Raw genomic sequence first — 15,390 nt, forward strand, 5'->3', positions numbered from 1 at the left:
ATTAAATAAGCACTTACAGCTTTCAAGCATAATGGCTCTCAATATCATTGGCTATGGGCCATGCTTGCTAGGGTTCGTAAATTCCAATAGCACCTAGGGATATTGCAAAACTGCAATGAAAATAGAAAAGGAAGTGGAAATGGCTGCAGTTTGTATGTACATTCCTGGTCAGGAATGGAAATCAGTCAAGCTGATGCACTCAATATTCATTTACGCTGTTGTTGTTTAAGACAAAATGCAATTAATGCCTTTTTTACATTGATATGATATTCCCTTTACTTTAAAAGGAGTGAAAATTACAAAATTTTGCGAACAGTTACCTATGTTACACAACTTACATTAAATAGCAGATGGTGAGATGAAGAACATATCATTTGGTGGAAATCAAACTGAACAGCAGCAGAATGGAAACTACAATGTTTGTGACCCACACAGGTCTCAGAGCTTGTCTACACTTCCTCTTGTCCCGTGGCTTTTCCCTGTGGAAAACCACTCTTCAGCACTCAATAAGAGCAAACAGCCATTCAGGTTTTTCTCAGAGTGCCATTTGTTCTGATCTATCACTAAAGAGTGGGCTATCCCTTTGAAAGAAGCAGGGCATGGGGAAAACTGCCCAGACCCACGCCCAGAAATTGTGGGTCAAGCGGAAAACTGCTTGGACCCATGGTTTATAGGCATGACACAAGCCAAAGTATGCACAAGCTAATAATTAAAATTGCTGTTTCCTTACATCCCAAAGAACACCACAATACTTACGCTACTGCCCATGCCTGTTATGAACTATTGACTGCAAAAAATTGGTGAAGGAAGACATAAAGCAGTAGGGCAGCTTTGGGAGGATCCTTGGTGTATTCATTCCAAATATATCTTCTCCTCTGTGAGGTCAAATGCTGACGGAAAACACATACACTCACGAACACATAACTTTGAAGCAGAATCTGTCTGACAGCACTGATTGGCTTATTCCCTGTGATGTTACCAATAAATACCTTCTCCCATTCTTGGAGCAATTATACACTTTAAACAGTATTTATAAATTAGGTTTTTTTTTAAAGAAAAACTCAGCGCCTAGGACTTGCCGATCGCATGGTCGGCGGTTCGAATCCCCGCGGCGGGGTGAGCTCCCATCGTTTGGTCCCAGCTCCTGCCCACCTAGCAGTTCGAAAGCACCCTTAAGTGCAAGTAGATAAATAGGTACTGCTTTATAGCGGGAAGGTAAACGGCGTTTCCGTGTGCTGCGCTGGTGCCGGTTCGCCAGAGCAGCTTCGTCACGCTGTCCACGTGACCCGGAAGTGTCTGCAGACAGCGCTGGCTCCCGGCCTCTATAGTGAGATGAGCGCACAACCCTAGAGTCTGTCAAGACTGGCCCGTACGGGCAGGGGTACCTTTACCTTTACCTTTTACCTGTGTTCTGAACAAAGGGTTCTACAAGAGGGTAAGATCAGAGAAACACACATAATGCTAAATCATTTAAAATGTAAGAATAATAAAAATCAATTAAGCATCAGTGACCAAACACCCACACCCACGTCAAGAAAGGAAGGAAGGAAGGAAGGAAGGAAGGAAGGAAGGAAGGAAGGAAGGAAAGGCAGCAGCAACTGGGGAGGATGATCCATTCACATTCAGAGGCCCCTGAATTCCCTCAAAAACAACAAGTCTTCACCTGACTGTTCTGATGCCAGGTCTGGTTATTGCAAAGTGTGGCTCAAATGTCTGTTAATGGAGTTTCTTCTTCTCAAGCTTCAACAAATCATCTCCTGAGCTGCCTGCCTACCACTAATTAAAACCCCTCTTACTAATGCCGTGCTTATACAGAAAAACTCTCTAGAGAAATAACCATCTCTAGTTTTTGTAGCAATCACAATTAACGCTGTCAATACAGACTAACAGCTGAAGTATAGGGAAATGAATGCCAGAGGCTCCTGAAGCAATTTTATTAGAGCTCAACTGATTTGTTTTGGCCTGGATATTTCTGACAATATGCAGGGTGGGGGTGGGGAATGGATGGGGTGCATTGCTATAGCCATGGGCGCTTCTGAAATGCTCTCTTTAATTTTGCATTCTGAATTACCTGGTTTCATCTCCAAAGTGGAGCCAATGGACCCAAGTGGAATGAAGGCACCAACAGCTGCCAGGTCTTTGAATTCATCCATTTATTTCCATATCCCCAATAATGGGGACCTGTTAACCCTCCAGATGTTACTGGACTACAACACCCATCATCCCTTTGGCCATGCTTGCTGGAGATGATGGGAGTTGGAATCCAACAATGTATGGAGTGCCAAAGGACCCCCAGTCTTTCCCTACCCCAGTTACTCATGCACAGTTGCCCATTGATGAAATAAAACAACAAACAAAACATTGATGTGATCATATGAATAACTGAATCAATGTTATGTAGTTTTGCCAAATTTTTCATTTGTTTCATCCCTTTTACTGGAAGGATTAGTCCCCAGAAGACACAACCCTGATGTTGGGCATTAGTCAACAAGACACCTTGAGTTCTTTTCTGCTGTGAGCTGGCCCCTCACTCACCTTAGGGTAGGGTAGGCCTTGTATGACTTAATGGGGCTTGCAGACCTATGCAGACAGCCATTCTCTCACCTCCCATAAGTACTTGGGACTTGACATCATTCCACAGGGCCTGCAAGACAGAGCTGTTCCACCAGGCCTTTGGTCAGGGCGCAGCCTGACTCCCTCTGGCAATCTTCACAGAACTTTAGCTTAATGGTTGCCATCAATTTGATTTTAATTAATTTTTATAATGAAATGTTTTTAGAATGTTGCACTATTTTATTGTTGTTAGCCACCCTGAGCCCGGCTTCGGCTGGGGAGGGCGGGATATAAATAAAATTTATTATTATTATTATTATTATTATTATTATTATTATTTGTCAGGGGTTCAGGGAGAGAGACGCAGATGAGGGAGGAGACAGAAAGTGAGGGGGAAGGATTCCAGACTGACGAGGAAGAGGATGACAATGACCCAAGATTGTCCATGAGTCCGTCCAGTGAATCGGAGGACTCCCAAAAGGGAGCCCCTCTGGTCAAGCCAAGGGGAGCTAGAGGGGGAAGCAGTCAGGAGCAGGGAAACGAAGGGGGAACCCCCAGTGGGAGTTGGAGAGCGAGACCGGCTGCTCCGCTGGAACGGAGTGAGGGGGGAGGAGTGACCAGTGTGTCAGAAGGAGCAGAACAGGAAGCAGAGAGGGGAAGGAGATCAGGGCAAAACGTCCTGCCGGAAGGGGAGGAAAGTAGTATCGAGGGCAGTGTAACTGTCGAAGGGAAGGTCAGGAGCAACGTACGCGCGCCAAGTTCAAAATGGGAGGCGCGCGGAAATGAAGAGAGTCCTGGGGAGGAGCCTGGTCCCAAAGCCCGAAGGAGGGGGGAGGAGGCGGCAGAGGATTCAGCCTCTGGAGAGTCCCGAAGGGAGAGAACACAGGGGGGCAGAAAGACCCTGCGGAAAAGGAAAGAGAGAAAGAGGTGGACCAGTACAAGCCTCTTAAACTGGTGTAGAGGCGGTACTGACTCAGAGGGGTCTTCAGCGGTCTAAGCGTAACAGACGTAGAGTCACGGACCTCGGATGTAAAGCTACTAATGTTCTTCAATAAAAGCTTTTGTACATAAGCTGGAGTGGACAGCTGCCGACTGCGAAGCTGTATTCCATGTCTGAGGACGAGATGCAAGAACTCAGGGAGTTCATAGAGCATAATTTGAAGCGTGGATTCATCCGGGAGTCCAAAGCAGTGGGGGGCAGTCCTGTGTTTTTTGTAAAGAAGAAAGACACGCCCCAGAAAAGACTCATTGTGGATTTCAGGGCCATAAATTCCATGACCAAGCCCAAGGCCTTCCCCATGCCCAAGATTGATGACCTCCTAGCGACCGTGCGGAAGGGGAAGATCTTCACCAAGTTGGATCTGCGTGGAGCGTATAATCTCATCCGTATCCGGGAGGGCGATGAGTGGAAGACGGCCATGTTCACGCCTCTGGGCACGTATGAATACAGAGTTATGCCGTTTGGTCTCCAAAATGGATCTCACGTCTTCCAAGCCTTTATGCATCACGTGCTGGCGGGGCTCCTCTACAAGAAGTGTGTGTGTTTCCTCGACGACATCCTGATCTTTTCGGAATCGCAGGAGGCTCATGAAAGAGACGTGAAGGAGGTCCTGCAGAGACTGCGAGAACACAGGCTCTACGCCAAGTTGGAGAAATGCCAGTTTGATGTGACGGAGGTGGATTTCCTCGGCTACAAGCTGTCTGACAAGGGGCTGGCCATGGACAGCGTCAAGGTCCGCGCCGTGTTAGACTGGAAGAGCCCACGCAATCGGAAGGAGGTTGTGATGGCCTGGGATTCCGATTCAGAGGATGAACCAGAGGAATCCCAGCCTGCACAGGAGTCCCCGCCTCCAGGGCCGGCTGAACTGGGGCAAGGCCTAGATGCTGAAGAGCCTGCACCTGTGACAGAGCATCAGGAGCTGGCCCCAGGTGAAGCCCTTCTGGCCCCAGAGGGGCTTGACGACTCAGTGGCCACAGGTGAGCCTCCTCCAGGGCCCAGTAACCCTTCGGCCTCTCCTGATCTGCAGAGGCTTAGGGCAGAGAGGCGAAGGGAACTGGTTGCCCCCAGGAGGAGTGCTCGCCTTAAGGCCAGAGGAGGCGGGGCTCCTGGGGGCCGGGACCGCCCCCGGCCTTAGAAGAGGATAAAAGCCCAGTCAGCCTGGCCCCAGGTTGCGGGAGCAACGTCGTTGTTGGCTTTGGACCTTCCTGTGTTCCTGATCCCTGCTTGGCCTCCTGTTCCTGACTATCCGGTGTTCCAGTTCCCAGCTCGGCCTCCTGTTCCAGCGTACCTGTTCCCCGCCCGGCTCCCCGTCTTGGACCTCGCCCCTCTTCGTGTGGACTCTGCTTACACCCACGGTACCTTCCCCCGGGACCAGCACAGTTTGCTCCCGCCACACCCGCACTCCCCCTTCGTTGGGGTGCGTTCGGGAAGAGCCAGAGGCCATGGCTGACCAGGCGGCTGCGCTGGTGGCATTGGCCCAGGAAAACCAGGCCTTGACCCACACCGTTCAGCAGCTAAGCGATGTGGTTGCGGCGCTTCAGCAGCGGTTGGAAGCCTTTCCAGATCCTGGGGCCGACGCCCTAGCTCCAGGCAAGTACCCAGTGGCCTTGCCAGAGAAATTTGATGGGACCCAGGCCAGTTTTCCCATGTTCCTCGCCCAGGCCAAGTTGTACATTCAGGGGCGAGCCCGGAACTTCCCTGACGACCGCACCAAGGTGCATTTTTTAATCAGTTTGTTAAAGGACCAGGCGGCCAAGTGGGCTTTGCCACTGCTCCGGCAAGACTCTCCTTTGCTAACGGACTATGTGGGGTTTTGTAACCACTTAGAGACTGCGTTTGGTAACCCACTGAAGGAGAGCCAAGCCAATCGGGTGATTCGTCGGTTGAGACAGGACAAGTCCACAGCCGCCGCCTACGCCACAGAATTTCGGCTGTTGGCACAAGACTTGTCTTGGAATGACTCTGCACTACGGGACCAGTATCTTGAGGGACTGTCGGACGAGATACTGGACCAGTTGGCCATGATGGATCGTCCCACCACACTGGATACCCTCATTCAGCGGAGCCTGCAGATAGACGATCGGTTGGAGGACCGTCGCCAGACCCGGGACCGCCAGCACTCCCGACTCCTGGCGCCAGTCCTTCCCAGCAGGTCCACGCCCACAGCCGAGTTGCCAGTCGAGCCAACGCCGCTCGGGGCTGCGCGACCTCGGCTCTCCCCCTCGGAGAAGTCGCGGCGTCGGGAGGGGAACCTGTGCCTTTACTGCGGTGGGGGTGGACATTACGCCCGTTCCTGTCCCGAGAAGCTACCAGTCGCAGGGAAACCGCCAACCTCGGTAGCCGAAGGCCCTAGCAACGTGGGGTCCCAAACCATGCAAGAAGGGCCCTCACCAGTAGAATTGCGACATCTCATGGTACCGGTGCGTCTCTACCCTCCAGGTGGGCCCTGGATTCTTACCCACGCTTTGGTAGATTCGGGGGCAACCCGCTCCTATATGGACGCTGCCTTTGCCGCTCATCATCAGGTGCCACTTCAGAACAAGCCAGAACCGGTACAGGTGGAGGCAATTGACGGACGGCTCCTGCGTTCGGGTGCCGTCACTCGGGAGACCCAGCCCTTGGTCCTGTGTCTCCAGCAGCACCGGGAGGTGCGAACCTTGGACATTGCCTCCATGCCCCGGTTCCCCCTGGTGCTCGGAATGGACTGGCTAGAGGCTCACAACGTTCAGATTGACTGGGTCAAACGGACCGTACACTTCCCAGATCCATGTTCCCATGCTCAGTCGCAGATGCTAGCGGCCGCACCCACGGAGGAGGCAGCACCCACGCTCCCAGCCGTGTACCGGGACTACCAAGACGTGTTCGAGGAACGGGGGGCAGACCAGCTGCCGCCGCATCGGTCTTTTGACTGCGGCATAGACCTCCAGCCCGGAGCGCCCCTACCGGTGAGTCGCTTATACTCTCTAACAGAGCCAGAGCGCGAGGCTTTGCAGGACTTCTTGCGCAAGAACCTGGAGCGTGGGTTCATTAGGCCTTCCACCTCGCCTACTGCGGCACCAGTGCTCTTTGTTAAGAAGAAATGTGGGGAACTCCGTCCTTGCCATGATTACCGAGCCCTGAACAAAATCACCATCCCAGACCGGTACCCCTTGCCCCTTATTTCGGAGTTGCTGGAGCGGGTGCAAGGGGCACAGGTGTTCACCAAGCTGGACCTCCGGGGGGCCTACAACTTGATTCGGATCCGAGCCGGGGATGAGTGGAAGACAGCGTTTGGGACCCGGTACGGGCAGTTCGAATACTTGGTTATGCCTTTTGGTTTATGCAACGCGCCTGCTGTGTTCCAACGCTACATCAACCACGTGTTCCAGGATTTGTTAGACAAGTACGTGGTGGTGTACTTGGATGACATACTGGTTTACTCCCGTGACCCGGCTCGCCATGAGGGACATGTCCGGACCGTGCTGCAGCGCTTGCGTGAGCACCGTTTGTACGCAAAGCTCAGCAAGTGTGAGTTCCATCAGCGGACTGTGGACTTCCTTGGTCACCGGCTCTCTCCAGATGGGGTGCAGATGGACCCTGGGAAGGTGGCAGCGGTTCGAGAATGGGCGGCACCCCGGAACCGCAAGGACCTACAGCGTCTCCTGGGGTTCGCCAACTACTACCGGACCTTCATCGCAGATTATGCTCAGCGCACCACCCCGTTGACCCGGCTACTGCGCCCAAAGACACCGTTTTCCTGGGACGAGGAGGCAGAGGAGGCGTTCCAGGGGTTGAAGGCCTGTTTCCAGAGGGCGCCGATCTTACAACATCCTGACCCCTCTCGACCCTTTGTGGTGGAGACCGACGCCTCCAGTACGGCTCTCGGTGCCGTCTTGTCTCAACAGAATGGACCTGAAGCGCCACTCTTGCCCTGTGCCTTCTATTCCCGCCAGCTCCTACCAGCGGAGCGTAACTATACTGTGTGGGAGCGGGAACTACTGGCCATCAAGGTGGCCTTTGAGGTCTGGCGCCACCATCTTGAGGGGGCACGACATCCGGTGGAGGTGAGAACCGACCACCGGAATCTGGAGTACCTCCAGACCACCCGCAAGCTGAACCAAAGACAGATCCGGTGGGCGTTGTTCTTTTCCCGGTTCCAGTTCCGGATCCGCTATATCCCTAGCTCTCAGAACCAGAAGGCAGATGCCCTGTCCCGGAAACCTGAAGACAACGCAGACACGGTACAGCAAGCAGAACCCACCACGATCCTACCTCCAGCTGCGTTCCTGGCCACCCAGGAGGCGGAACCACTGCAGGCTCAGGTGCGGGAACAGCAGCGGGTCGACGCTTGGGCCCAGGAACGACTCCGGGAGCTGGCTGAAGGGTCCAGCCCACAGTATCCGGGGCTGGTCCTGCATCAGGGCCTTCTGCTGCACCACGGCCGTCTGTACATCCCGCCAGGGCCACTGCGGCTGGAGGTTCTCCGGATGGCCCATGATGCCCCAGCAGCGGGGCACTTTGGACGGTATCGGACCACCCATCTGGTCAGTCGTGAGTTTTGGTGGCCCCGCCTGAAGGCCGACGTGGCTCGCTACGTTGCTGGTTGTGATGTCTGCCGGCGCGCCAAGGGTCCTACCGGGCGACCCCCCGGCCTACTTCAGCCATTGCCAGTTCCACCGCGCCCTTGGCACACGGTTTCGTTGGACTTTGTAGTGGACTTACCCCCGTCTCGTGGCTGTACCTGCCTTCTAGTGTTCTCCGACCATTTCACCAAGATGGTGCACTGCACCCCCTGCCCATCTGTACCCACAGCCAAGGAAACCGCTCAGCTGTACCTTCAGCATGTCTTCCGCCTGCATGGCCTACCAGAGCGCGTGGTGTCCGACCGGGGCGTTCAGTTCACATCCCGGTTCTGGCGAGCATTACACCAGACCCTCGGGACAGAGGTCTGCCTCTCGTCAGCCTACCACCCACAGACCGATGGCCAGACGGAACGGGCGAACGCGGTGCTGGAGCAGTACCTCCGGTGTTACTGCAGCTACCAGCAGGATGACTGGGTCGACCACCTGGCATTGGCGGAGTTCGCCTACAACAACGCGGTGAATGCGTCCACCCAGCAGACCCCGTTCCAGGCCAGTTACGGTTATCATCCACGGCTGTTTCCAGATGTGCTGCCGGCATCCGCGGTCCCGGCGGTGACGGAGTGGCTTCAAGAGCTCCAGTCCCAGCAACAGCTTTTGGTGGAGCAACTGCACCAGGCCAAGGAAGCGTACAAAGCCCAGGCCGACCGCCACCGCCAGGTGGGGCCGGAACTTCGCGTCGGTGACCTGGTTTGGCTCTCCACTCGCCACCTCCACCCCTCTCGACCTTCGCGGAAGTTGGACGCCCGCTTCACCGGCCCGTTCCCTATCGTGGACCAAGTCTCTCCTGTAGCATTCCGTCTCCGGTTACCCGCAACCCTGAAGGTTCACCCGGTCTTCCACAGGTCCCTGCTGAGTCCGGTGGCCCCACCCGACGAGTTCCACCCGAACCGTCCCCGTCCGCAGCCAGTGTTGGTTCAGGGAGAGCCTGAGTATGAGGTGGAACGCATCCTGGACTCCCGATACCGCAGGGGAAAGCTGCAGTATCTCATTGACTGGAAGGGGTATGGACCGGAGGACCATTCCTGGGAACCAGCGGCCAACGTCCACGCACCTGCCTGCCTCCGAGAGTTCCATGCGACGTACCCCGGCAAGCCGGGTCCGGACCCTCGGTTGAGGGGGGGGCCTGGGAGGGGGGATGGTGTGATGGCCTGGGATTCCGATTCAGAGGATGAACCAGAGGAATCCCAGCCTGCACAGGAGTCCCCGCCTCCAGGGCCGGCTGAACTGGGGCAAGGCCTAGATGCTGAAGAGCCTGCACCTGTGACAGAGCATCAGGAGCTGGCCCCAGGTGAAGCCCTTCTGGCCCCAGAGGGGCTTGACGACTCAGTGGCCACAGGTGAGCCTCCTCCAGGGCCCAGTAACCCTTCGGCCTCTCCTGATCTGCAGAGGCTTAGGGCAGAGAGGCGAAGGGAACTGGTTGCCCCCAGGAGGAGTGCTCGCCTTAAGGCCAGAGGAGGCGGGGCTCCTGGGGGCCGGGACCGCCCCCGGCCTTAGAAGAGGATAAAAGCCCAGTCAGCCTGGCCCCAGGTTGCGGGAGCAACGTCGTTGTTGGCTTTGGACCTTCCTGTGTTCCTGATCCCTGCTTGGCCTCCTGTTCCTGACTATCCGGTGTTCCAGTTCCCAGCTCGGCCTCCTGTTCCAGCGTACCTGTTCCCCGCCCGGCTCCCCGTCTTGGACCTCGCCCCTCTTCGTGTGGACTCTGCTTACACCCACGGTACCTTCCCCCGGGACCAGCACAGAGGTCCAGAGATTTGTCGGGTTCGCCAATTTCTACCACAAATTCATCAGGGGTTTTGCAAAGGAGACGGCAGCAATCACGGACACCCTCAGTTCCAAGAAGAAGAAGTTCGCTTGGACGGAACAGGCGGAGCGCTCTTTTAGGAAGCTTAAAAGCCTCTTCGCTTCCGAGGAGCAGCTCATGCACGTGAATCCGGGCAGACCCATGCGAGTAGAGACCGACGCCTCAGACAGAGCGGTGGGAGCCGTGCTCCTGCAAGAAGATTCCCAAGGAAATTGGAGACCCTGTGCCTTTTACTCCCGAAAGCTCAGCAAGGCGGAGCAAAACTACACCATATGGGACAGAGAGCTGTTGGCCATCCACGCTGCCTTCAAAGCATGGCGACACTTCCTCATAGGTGCCAAGCACACAGTGCAGGTCCGCACAGATCACAAGAACTTAGAGTATTGGCGCACGGCGAAGCTCCAGAGCCAAAGACACATGCGCTGGGCTGAATTCTTCGCGGATTTCGACTTCAGGATAGAATACATCCCGGGAGAATCCAACGTTATAGCCGACGCGCTCTCCAGGAAACCGCAATATCTCGAGGAAGCAGCGCCAGTGGCAGCCAAGCACATTTTCGCACCGCAGGCGTGGACGTGCGCTACCATCGCAGTCGACCTGGACGCGGTGCGACGTGCGTTGCAAGTAGATCGATTTGCACAATCCAAGATGGAGGCGCTGCGCAGGGGTTCGCAGAGAGAAGATGAGTTCCAATTACGCGACGGGCTGTTAACTCACAAAGGTGCCCTCTACGTACCGGGCGAAGAGCTCCGCGCGAGGGTTCTGCAGCAGTTGCACGACACCCCCAGTGCGGGACACTTCAGCAAGGAGAAGACAATAGAACTGGTGGCCAGGGACTTTTGGTGGCCCCAGATGCGGGGAGAGATAGCGGATTACGTCGCCAGGTGTGACACTTGTCAGAGGTCCAAGCCAGTGCACCAGAAGCCAGCGGGGTTACTGGAACCGCTGGAGACGCCACAGCAACCGTGGGAGAGGGTGGCGCTGGACTTCGTCACTGACCTGCCCAGCTCCAGAGGCAAGACGGCGGTGCTGGTGGTGGTGGACGTGTTCACCAAGATGGCACACTTCATTCCTTGCGCGAAGGTGGCGACGGCGGAACAGACCGCCAAACTCTTCATCGATCACGTGTTCAAGGTGCATGGGCTGCCACAATCCATCCTGTCCGATAGGGGGCGCCAATTTGTTTCTACTTTTTGGCGGAAGCTTCTAGGTATCCTGCATGTCAAGATCAACCTAACGTCGGCAAGGCATCCGCAGACCAACGGCCAAGCAGAGAGAGTCAACGCGATCATGCAGCAGTACCTGAGATGTTACGCCAATCAGCGCCCGGCGGCGTGGGTGGACTACCTGCCGATGGCGGAGTTTGCCTACAACAACACGAAGCACGTGTCGACGGGGGTGACGCCGTTCTTCGCGAACAATGGTCGTCATCCCAGAACCTTCCCGGGGTTCGTAACACCGGGAGAGGGGGTGACGCAAGAAGCCGACCAGTTCGCAGCAGAACTGCAAGAGGTGCACGAGGAGCTGCGGAGACATTTGGAGCTAGCCAAACAAGCATATAAGGTGCAGGCAGACAAAAACAGGAGAGTGGGAGAGGACATCCAGGTGGGGGACTGGGTATGGTTAGCGGCCCAAGCGATGCCAGCCAGGTCATTGGCTAAGAAGAAGCTGGGACACAGGCAGCTAGGGCCATACCAGGTGGAGGCTAGGATTAACCCTGTAGCTTTTCGACTGGCCCTCCCCGAAGGTTCCAGAGTGCACCCGGTCTTTCATAGGTCGGTGCTCACTCCCTACAAGACCCCGCACAGGTTTCAGGAGTCTGAAACAGTACTGCACGCACGCACTCAGTCACCCGAGAGGGAGGGGGCGCCCAGGGCCGAACCACTCAACGAGGTCACTGAGATCCTGGACTCGAGATGGGGGGTAGAGGGAGTAGAATACCTTCTAGCCAGAGAGGGTACCCCGGCCAGTGCCAATATTTGGGTGCCGGACTACGCTTTAGACGAACCTCTTCTGAAAGACGAGTTCCATGCACTTTTCCCGCATAGACCCATGCCAGCCGAGTATTTTGATGACTGGCTCTTTACGCCCACACTTTCAGACAGTACTTTCAGGGGCTTTTCTTCCACCGAGGAGAGAACGCCAGAATCAAGCCCGCCCAGGGGATCGTGTTCGGGGGTAGACACAGAACCCTCTTACTGGTGGGACGAGCAACCAGAGGACGACTGGCGCAAGAAATGGCTGACGGGGCCTTGGCAGGCAGCTCCAGACGAAGTAGCAATGGAAGAGGGAGCCGAGAACATCTTGGGTGAAGAACCCGCATTCGAACACACATACACCGAGCTGCTAGCAGAGGACATTGAAGCAAACGAACTGGATCCTGCATCTACCTCCGAAGAGCTGCGGCTCCCACGACCTGCCTCCGAGGGCCGGGAGGGGGGAAGGGGGGGCTTCGAGGGGGGGATGGATGTCAGGGGTTCAGGGAGAGAGACGCAGATGAGGGAGGAGACAGAAAGTGAGGGGGAAGGATTCCAGACTGACGAGGAAGAGGATGACAATGACCCAAGATTGTCCATGAGTCCGTCCAGTGAATCGGAGGACTCCCAAAAGGGAGCCCCTCTGGTCAAGCCAAGGGGAGCTAGAGGGGGAAGCAGTCAGGAGCAGGGAAACGAAGGGGGAACCCCCAGTGGGAGTTGGAGAGCGAGACCGGCTGCTCCGCTGGAACGGAGTGAGGGGGGAGGAGTGACCAGTGTGTCAGAAGGAGCAGAACAGGAAGCAGAGAGGGGAAGGAGATCAGGGCAAAACGTCCTGCCGGAAGGGGAGGAAAGTAGTATCGAGGGCAGTGTAACTGTCGAAGGGAAGGTCAGGAGCAACGTACGCGCGCCAAGTTCAAAATGGGAGGCGCGCGGAAATGAAGAGAGTCCTGGGGAGGAGCCTGGTCCCAAAGCCCGAAGGAGGGGGGAGGAGGCGGCAGAGGATTCAGCCTCTGGAGAGTCCCGAAGGGAGAGAACACAGGGGGGCAGAAAGACCCTGCGGAAAAGGAAAGAGAGAAAGAGGTGGACCAGTACAAGCCTCTTAAACTGGTGTAGAGGCGGTACTGACTCAGAGGGGTCTTCAGCAGTCTAAGCGTAACAGACGTAGAGTCATGGACCTCGGATGTAAAGCTACTAATGTTCTTCAATAAAAGCTTTTGTACATAAGCTGGAGTGGACTTTGGTCTCTTGTGAGCTGGGACCACGGGTGACTCTGACATTATTATTATTATTATCATCATCACATCACTCCCAAAGGATGGTTGCAACCCCATTTTGAATGCATGAACAGCATCCACAGTGGCATTTTGCTGGCTAATGTTACTGGGGATGGGAGATGGGGAGTGACCTCTAAATTTTAAAACAAGGATGGAGAACCTGTGGCTTTCCAGTTGCTGTTGGATTCTAGCTCCCATAGGTCCCAGAAAACATTCCTAAGCCCATCAATGATGGGAGTTACAGTCCAGCCACATCTGAATGTCTGCACATTCCCCACCTCCTTCTTGTTCCACTTCATAAAAAAAATGATATGTGATAGATTCCTAATGAATGTTTTCTCCAAACCAGACTTTTGTAGAATGAACTATTAGGAAAGTTAGGAAAGCCATGTTGCCTAAGAAGCAGAAAGTGGCAACAGGTCTACCTCTTAGCAGTATCTCATCCTACTAACAGAGCTTAAGAGGAATTGTTACATATCAAAGGTTTGGATGAGGTAGTTGGAAGGGCCATAGCTCAATGGTAAAGCATCTGCCTTGGGGGACAAAGGTCCCAGGTTCAGTCCTCAGGATCTACAGGACAGGCTGGGAGAGACCCCAGGTGAAAACCCTGGAGAGACATTGCCAGTCAGTGTAGACCAGGGGTGAAGAACCTTTTCCAACCCAAGGGTAACGTTTCCTTCTGAGCAGCCTTTCAGGGGCCAAACACCAGTGCTGAGCAGGATCAGATGCAAAAGGTGGGTAGAGCAAGGGATGTGATGCTTATATTTGTAATGATATTACAGGAATGCAAAAGTCATAGGCTTCTACACACAAATATCTCTTATCAACGCAAGCAAGGAGCATCATCCTAGTTTGAGAATACACTAAAGCCACACAAAAGCATTTGAAGAAGGTGGGTGTGGCCTGGGGAAGAGGTGTGGCCTGAAGAGGAAGCGTGGCCTGGGGAGAGTCTCAAGGGACAGAAAGAAAGGTCTGGAGGGTCACATTCAGCTTCCCCCTTCCTCGACCTGTGGTTCCCCACTCCTGTTATAGACAATACTAAGCTAGGTGTTCCAGTAGGAGACAGTTTCATATCTCTCCAATAGGACTTGATCAGCAGGGATGGCAGGAGAGCAGATAAGGGTGGTCCATCCTGGATGGGCAGCAATAAGACACGTAAAGGCAGGAAGTTGGACTGGCAGCTACTTTTGCCAAGATAAAAACTAGAATTAAAAGATAATGAAACACCCATGCTGTGGTGTGAATTAATCCTTGGAATCAGGAACTTAATAGAACTTGCCTTAGCTCAATGTTGCATAATGCATTTCCTTGTTAAGGAAGCAGCAGGCAGAAGATCAGAAATAGAGCGAGTTAGAATTATGCAAACAAACAAATTAAATGACTGCAGTGTTAATTACAGTGTCACAATAATGACTTTCCAACCCAGAACAAAGATGCTCTAGGAGATAGATTGCCAGTAGTGAGAAAACAATCAAGGATCGATTTGGCATGTTGATCAGCATTTTATTGGCCAAATGAAGGAGATACAATGAAGATGAAAGGGGATTAATGAAGTTTTAAAAACAGAAGCAAGTTCAGCCCAGACAGCTCTGAACTGTAAGAGTTCCAAAAGCGCCGTGTATGTATCTGACTTCATGGCAAAAACGATTATGTAAAGCAGAGGGGCTTTAACTTCTTAGGACTCTGGGCACATTTGGATTTTCGGGCAAGGGCTGTGGGGGTCCTAATGCTTCTGGTCACTCTCCTGGAACATGAACGACATACACTTCATTTTTCCAAGGGATATGGGTAATAGTTGAAGGCAGTAGAAGGAATCTGAGGCATGGAAAGTACATAAGATTTAATTAAGACATGGAAAAGAGAATTACTGTTCCATGGAGCTGGCCTTGAAAATGTTTTGGAAGCTGCAATTAGTACAAAGTGAGATGGCCTTGGGGGCTGAGCACACATTTGCAACAGCTGTATTGGTTCTGAACACAATTCAAAAAAGACACTTTCGCATGTCTAAAGTCCAGAATGGCCTTAGAGAAACCACTTACTCTCATCTGCTTTGATATCTACAGTTGGGAGCTTTCTGGTCACCCTTTTGTAGTAACCCTGAGATGGGCCTTTTTGGTGGTGGCTCTCCTTCTGAGGTACATCTGGACTCCTCATTGCACTCTTT

Source organism: Podarcis erhardii (assembly GCF_964252035.2).
Source record: "Podarcis erhardii genome assembly, chromosome: Z".
NCBI classification, from domain to species: Eukaryota; Metazoa; Chordata; class Lepidosauria; order Squamata; family Lacertidae; genus Podarcis; species Podarcis erhardii.